General features: G+C 38.3%; 1 long non-coding RNA gene across 1 annotated transcript; it reads left to right on the forward strand.

Moving 5' to 3' along the window:
- The first annotated feature begins 392 nt into the window (after positions 1-392).
- LOC130273815 (uncharacterized) lies at positions 393-5139 on the forward strand. The gene is made up of 2 exons (XR_008844131.1): positions 393-608; positions 4939-5139. It is a non-coding gene; the product is annotated as an uncharacterized LOC130273815 (long non-coding RNA).
- Positions 5140-6686: the final 1547 nt, after the last annotated feature.

The raw sequence follows: 6686 nt of genomic DNA on the forward strand, positions 1-6686 counted from the left end.
GTGTGATAGACAGGTATAAGGTCATTTACCCCCATGTCATACTTTTAGTAACTATCCTACATATATAGGTTTGCTTTTGTGTTTTATAGCTGCACTGAAAGCATCAATGGTTTCTGTATCTTTAATACTACAGTGGTTCTTCTTGGACGATGCTTGAAACATGGTGTGTATATTTGCAGAGAAAATTAATTTAACGTAATAGTTTCCATAAAATAGCAGAGTTTGAGATATGAAGGTGTGAGGTTGTTATGGATGTTTTTATTGTACAGTGACAGATTGTATGGACAATGTCAAATATTAGATAATAAGCTAACATTAGTATGTGTGTATATATATATATATATATATATATATATATATATATATATATATATATATATGTGTGTGTGTATATGTATATATGTATATATGTATGTATGTATGTATATATATATAATATAATATACACACATATATACACACACACACACACACACACTAACAAGTATGTAAAGAGTAAACTAGTAACGCTGACATACCTTCTAAATCTAATGACCCAGGTCAGCAACAACTACATTGGAACGTTAAGCCATTGCTGACTGATCAGGAAAAAATATACTGGAGTGCAGGTAAAGCATGGCGTGTTTGTTATATATTCAGTTTTAAGTTTTAGAATATGTTCATCTTTTCTTTTTTTCCTATGGCCACCAATAGAGATGAGCGAAGTTACAGCACTTTGATTCTGCAGGAACTTCGTGGCTCGGCGGTTGCTGACTTTTAGCCTGCATAGATTAGTTCAGTTTTCAGGTGCTCCGGTTGGCTGGAAAAGGTGGATACAGTCCTAGAAGACTCTCTCCTAGAACTGTATCCACCATTTCCAGCCAACCGGAGCACCTGGAAGCTTAACTAATCTATGCAGGCTAAAGTCAGCAACCGCCGAGCCGCGAAGTTCCTGCAGAATCAAAGTGCTGTAACTTCGCTCATCTCTAGAAATTAGCATATGCTTAAGGTTAATAGGTACTAAGTGCAGACATTTAATTCTCATAATTCGTTTGCAAAATGAATGCAGATGCATGCCATGCATTAGGTGCTAATATGTATGGCTGTACCCTAGACCTTATCAGCAACACATTGGCCACATCTCTTTTCATGCATGCATCAAATGTTTAACATATATTGACTCCAAGCGAACAACTAGCCTACATCTTTGTTTTAAACCTATCACTTATTTTTGGAGTTGCATACTGCTGGTTATCTATCTAGGTACCCCATCTGTCTCATCAACTATATGTAACATTGTATACCTATATCCCTATCCCTGATGAACCCGCTGCATAATCAAGCAGTAGAAACGCGTCACATTTTTATTATAACCTTTGAAATTTGGGATATTCTTAACTACAGCTGCATCCATTATTGATCGAGTTTTGACAGTGTTGTGTGTGTGTGTGTGTGTGTGTGTATATATATATATATAATGTTATATTATTTGACTTTGTAAATATTTGTTACCATTTCACATTTTTTTTCACTGTATGACACATTACATGATTTTTTTTTTTTTTTCATTGAGGGTCTAATTGCTCAATCTATTACATATTGTTGTAACCTATATATATATATATATATAGATATATATATATATATATATATATATATATATATATATATATATATATATATATATATATATATATATATATATATATATATATATATATAAATATAAATTATTTTTTTTTTATTCATCCTGTGCACATTAGCGCTAAGGAGGGAACGTCACCGTGGTTGAAGCCATCCTGTTAAGGAGATGGGTCCCTCAAAAGGCAGGGCCAGTTTCAAAAGCTGGCAGGGCTACAGCTTTTAGGGTGGGCACTTATATTCTTTGGTCCCCCCCATATCTCCACTTCAATCTGTGGATTAAACCAACTAAGCTGTGAACCTCATCTTCTGTACATTATCATATGTATCCCATCATACCCTCACAAACACATCACTTGGTCATCACCAACACTGCACATATTATTTGTGAACACAGTTTGTTTTTTCTTTGTAGTTGACCGAGAATTTAATTTTCTGTGGTACTGCTGGCTCCCCAAGCTTCCTCCTGCGGGGACACATGGGAGCTGGCAAGCCTGAATAATAGGCGCTAACGGCACCAGACTTGCCTATATAAGTTCTAAGCCATGCCCACCAAAATTATCGGTGGGAAATTCAATTAGAAGAAAAGACAAAGGGACATTTTCGGTGACCAAAATTTTGTTGCATCCCTAGTAAAAATAAAAAAATAAAATAAAAAGTGTCACAATGCTCAGCACTTTCTGGCCCCTGTCAACACGAGGAAGATTCCACTGAGCCAGGGCAGGGACTGGTGCAACAGTGAGATTGGGCACTTTCTTGTGTTGAGAGGAAATACCGCCCAGCTGATTTGCTCATTGTGAGTGGTGGGGAATTAGAGCAGGTGAGTACTTTTAATTTATTTTTATTTTTTTCCCAACCTAGCACAAATGGGAAAGTATTTAAAGACAACCCCTTTAACTTTACTCTGGTCATAAATTAGCTTAAAAATTAAATGGATCCATGTTCTTAATTATAATATAGTGCTCATAACCTGCTATGGGCGTATTTTATACTGCTATGTGTTTATACTAAGGCTTATGAATTCTGAAAGAATCATTGAGAAAAAAATCATTGTGGATGGTCCAAGGCATGCTGTGTTACATGGGAATTCTTCCTTACTCTAGAGAGGCAATATATAGTAGCATCTGAAATGCATGACTGGTAGGGTAAGTTTAATTGTAGTTAAAGAAAGGGAAAACATCTGATGCATATTATGGCTCTCTTAAAGTGGTACTCCGCCCCTAGACTTCTTATCCCCCTATCCAAAGGATAGAGGATAAAATGTCTGATCACTGGGTACCCCCCCCGCGATCTCCCTGCTGCACCCGGCATTCGTTTAGAGTGTCGGGTGCAGCGCCGGTGGATCGTGACATAATGGCTGTGCCCCACTAGTGACAGTCACACGCCCTCAAAGAAAGTCTATGGGAGGGGGCATAGACTTGCATTATGGGGGGCTAGGCCGTGATGTTACGAGCAGAGCATGACCGTGACATCAGGAGCCTCCGCCCCGCATTGCCAGTCATCCGGCACGGAGCGAAGATGTCTTTGGTGCCACAGCCGAGATCGTGGGGGTCCCCAGCAGCAGGACCCCTGCGATCAGACATACTTATCCCCTATCCAAAAGGTATGTCTAGGGGTGGAGTACCCCTTTTAAAAGGTATTCCCATTTCAAACATTTATGGCATAGCCATAAATGTGTTATAGACAATGCTCCGACACTGGAAACCGCACCTATATCTAGAATGTTGGCTTCCTTAACCTGTTTGGTTGTGGTGGCCAGAGGTGTCTGGGATTCCAAAATAGCTTTTACCTGTTCCCATTATAGGAGACTGCAGAAATGTAGTGCTGTGAGTTTTGCGGTTTCTGTAGCTCCTGAACAATGCTATTTCCACAATTCCCATTTACTCTTATAAAATGTAAAGGGACATTTAAAGGGGTACTCCGCTGTTAGACATCTTATCCCCTATCCAAGGGATAGGGGATGAGATGTCTGATTGCAGGGGGGGGGGAGGGGGGCGCCGGATAGGGGATAATATGTGTAAGCACCGGAGTACCCCTTTAATACAAGTTTATGGCAGGGGCAGTGATGTCCCAATGCCCCGTCCCCTGCACCGCCCGTCATCTTGGCTCCGGGCTGCTGAGGTATCGGGCTGCTGCAGGGGGGATCGTTACTACCTCCCAGTCTGATGAAAAACATCTTGAGCCCCTTTTTAAATTTATAAACCATGAATGTCTTCAGGAAAATCTAGAATAATATAGATTTTGTTAACAATTTTTTGTTGAAGTGTGAAATAAATAGCATGAAGTAAGAGCAGAATATCATGGGGACTACTACTAGAATCTTTTGGTTTTAGTTTTTTTAGGTGCTTGTCTTGGTTAGGAAATGAATTTAGCAAATACACTACTGGGAAATTTTCAGTTAATAGTGCAAGGGGGTCTTCCATTTGGGATCCTCACCTATTAGACAGAGCTGAGAGTGGTGGCAAAGAGTGTTCTTTACTCTGGAGGCCCTGGCATGTATGTGCATTGCATAAACGTGTTACTGATTTTCTATGGGGGCTGTGTAATGCATCATATCCCTATTGATGGGGCTGCAGGGGAATTAAACCCTTGCTGCCACGTTCCCCCTAATGATTTCTGGCGATCTCTGTAGTGGAGAAACCTCAGTTTATTGTAGATGAATACTTCTAATTTAAAAGTAGATATCTCAGTATTTTCCTGTCACCTCTCATCTGGCTGCTGTTATTTTAAGCCACTTGATCAGTGGCACACAGACTCCATATGAACGAGCCTTTGTTGTAGTGTTTTTTTTTTTTTTTTTTTTTATGTATGGTTGTGTGAATTTTTAATTTTTTTTCTAATTAAAAGTATTTTCTTTAGAAACCTTTTTCAGACCAGGTTTTGTGTAAAAGGAATTTTAGATATGGATGCATTGAATTTTACCTAATACAAAAAGCCGATTAGGATGCAAGCACTTTGCCTTAGGAATACTGATGTCATGATGTTGTCTTAATAATGTCATAAAAATGTGCGTCATTAGCCTGTTCTTGTCTGTGCCTAACCAAATGCACTATATATTGTATGTACCACTAGGTTTTAAGAAATTAACCTGTTCATAAAGTCATTGCACATACAATCGGACAGTGTGGTGTATACATTTTGCTTGGATGCGGCCACTTCTATTTCTTTTAGTTTTTATAGTTAGCCTAAAGAAACAGCAGATCCTCCAATGCGAATAATGTAATAATGTGTAATTTCACCAGGCAGCAGAATTATGCACAATCTTTCCCTGCTGTGTCATTGTATGTTTACATCATATGGTTCTTTGTTCTATCTTAGGGCATTCTACGAAGACTTGCTGAGGAATGTCTTGTCTTAAATACGCCTCTTCAGTGTTATAAACCATTATTAAAGGTGATCTAGACCAATTTTTCTTTTATAGGGAATATGCTAATTGAAGCCTTGTGTGTTTTACTGAAATTTTAGCCATTATATTTATTTATGATGACATTGCATTCATTAAAGGTAAACTGCACTCTGTCATTTGTGCTGTCGTGCTTTTAATCACGTGTTCCATATCTATTCACAAGAATGCATGTGAATATAATGTCATAACCAAGGGCATTATTTTTTTGCTGACCCAATGTTCACAGTTGTGTTTTGATGGTTTAGCATTGAACAGTTATTGTTATTGGGGGGTGGTACCTGTCACCATTAATGACATTTAAAGTGTACCTGTCAGATCCAACAATTTTTATTTTTATATATCACTCAGTACCTAACCCTGACCATGTACATCTAATTTTTGTGTGTCTAGCACCTTAATTTTTTTATTACACTTTTAATTTAGCTCACTAGTCTGAATTCCTCTCAAAGGGAGGGGGCGTGGCCTCACTGTGCAGGTCTCCGCCCCCTCCCTCAGTATGCTGTCTGCTTACATCTCCCCTAGCATTAGCAAAACTACAACTCCCAGCTTGTCCAGACTGACAGTGAGAGGATTTTCCCTCCAGCTGTGAGACATGCGCTCACAGCTGTCAATCAAGGAAGTGTGTCCATGATGTAGGTGATGATGCATGGACACAGCAGGACTAGTTTGTGTCATAGCAGGTGGGGGGGGGGGCAGTTGTATGACTGGCTTTTTCAGTATGAAATACCAAAAATTTTCTAATAAAAGCTATTGCAAAACCTATTGGTTTTGCATGCTTTACAATATATCAAACGTTTTTTTTCTATCTGACAGTGCCCATTTAACCCCTTAAGGACCAAGCCCATTTTGGCCTTAACCTCTTAAGGACCCAGCCATTTTACACCTTAGGACCCGGCCATTTTTTGAACATCTGACCACTGTCACTTTAAACATTAATAACTCTGGGATGCTTTTAGTTATCATTCTGATTCCGAGATTGTTTTTTTCGTGACATATTCTACTTTAACATAGTGGTAAAAAAAAAATTGTAACTTGCATCCTTTCTTGGTGAAAAATGTGAAAATTTTATGAAAAATTTGAAAATTTTGCATTTTTCTAACTTTGAAGCTCTCTGTTTGTAAGAAAAATGGATATTCAAAATATTTAATTTTTTTTTTTCACATATACAATATGTCTACTTTATGTTTGCATCATAAAATTGACAAGTTTTTACTTTTGGAAGACACCAGAGGGCTTCAAAGTTCAGCAGCAATTTTCCAATTTTTCACAAAATTTCCAAACTCACTATTTTTCAGGGACCAGTTCAGGTTTGAAGTGGATTTGAAGGGTCTTCATCTTAGAAATACCCCACAAATGACCCCCTTATAAAAACTGCACCCCCCAAAGTATACAAAATGATATTTGGTCAGCCTTTTAACCCTTTAGGTGTTTCACAGGAATAGCAGGAAAGTGAAGGAGAAAATTCACAATCTTCATTTTTTACACTTGCATGTTCTTGTAGACCCAATTTTTTTTAATTTTTACGAGGGGTAAAAGGAGAAAATTTATACTTATATTTGTAGCCCAATTTCTCTCGAGTAAGCACATACCTCATATGTCTATGTAAAGTGTTCGGTGGGCGCAGTAGAGGGCTCAGAACCGAAGGAGTGAGAAGGGGATT

This window comes from Hyla sarda, chromosome 5 (genome assembly GCF_029499605.1).
Source record: "Hyla sarda isolate aHylSar1 chromosome 5, aHylSar1.hap1, whole genome shotgun sequence".
In the NCBI taxonomy this organism is placed as follows: domain Eukaryota; kingdom Metazoa; phylum Chordata; class Amphibia; order Anura; family Hylidae; genus Hyla; species Hyla sarda.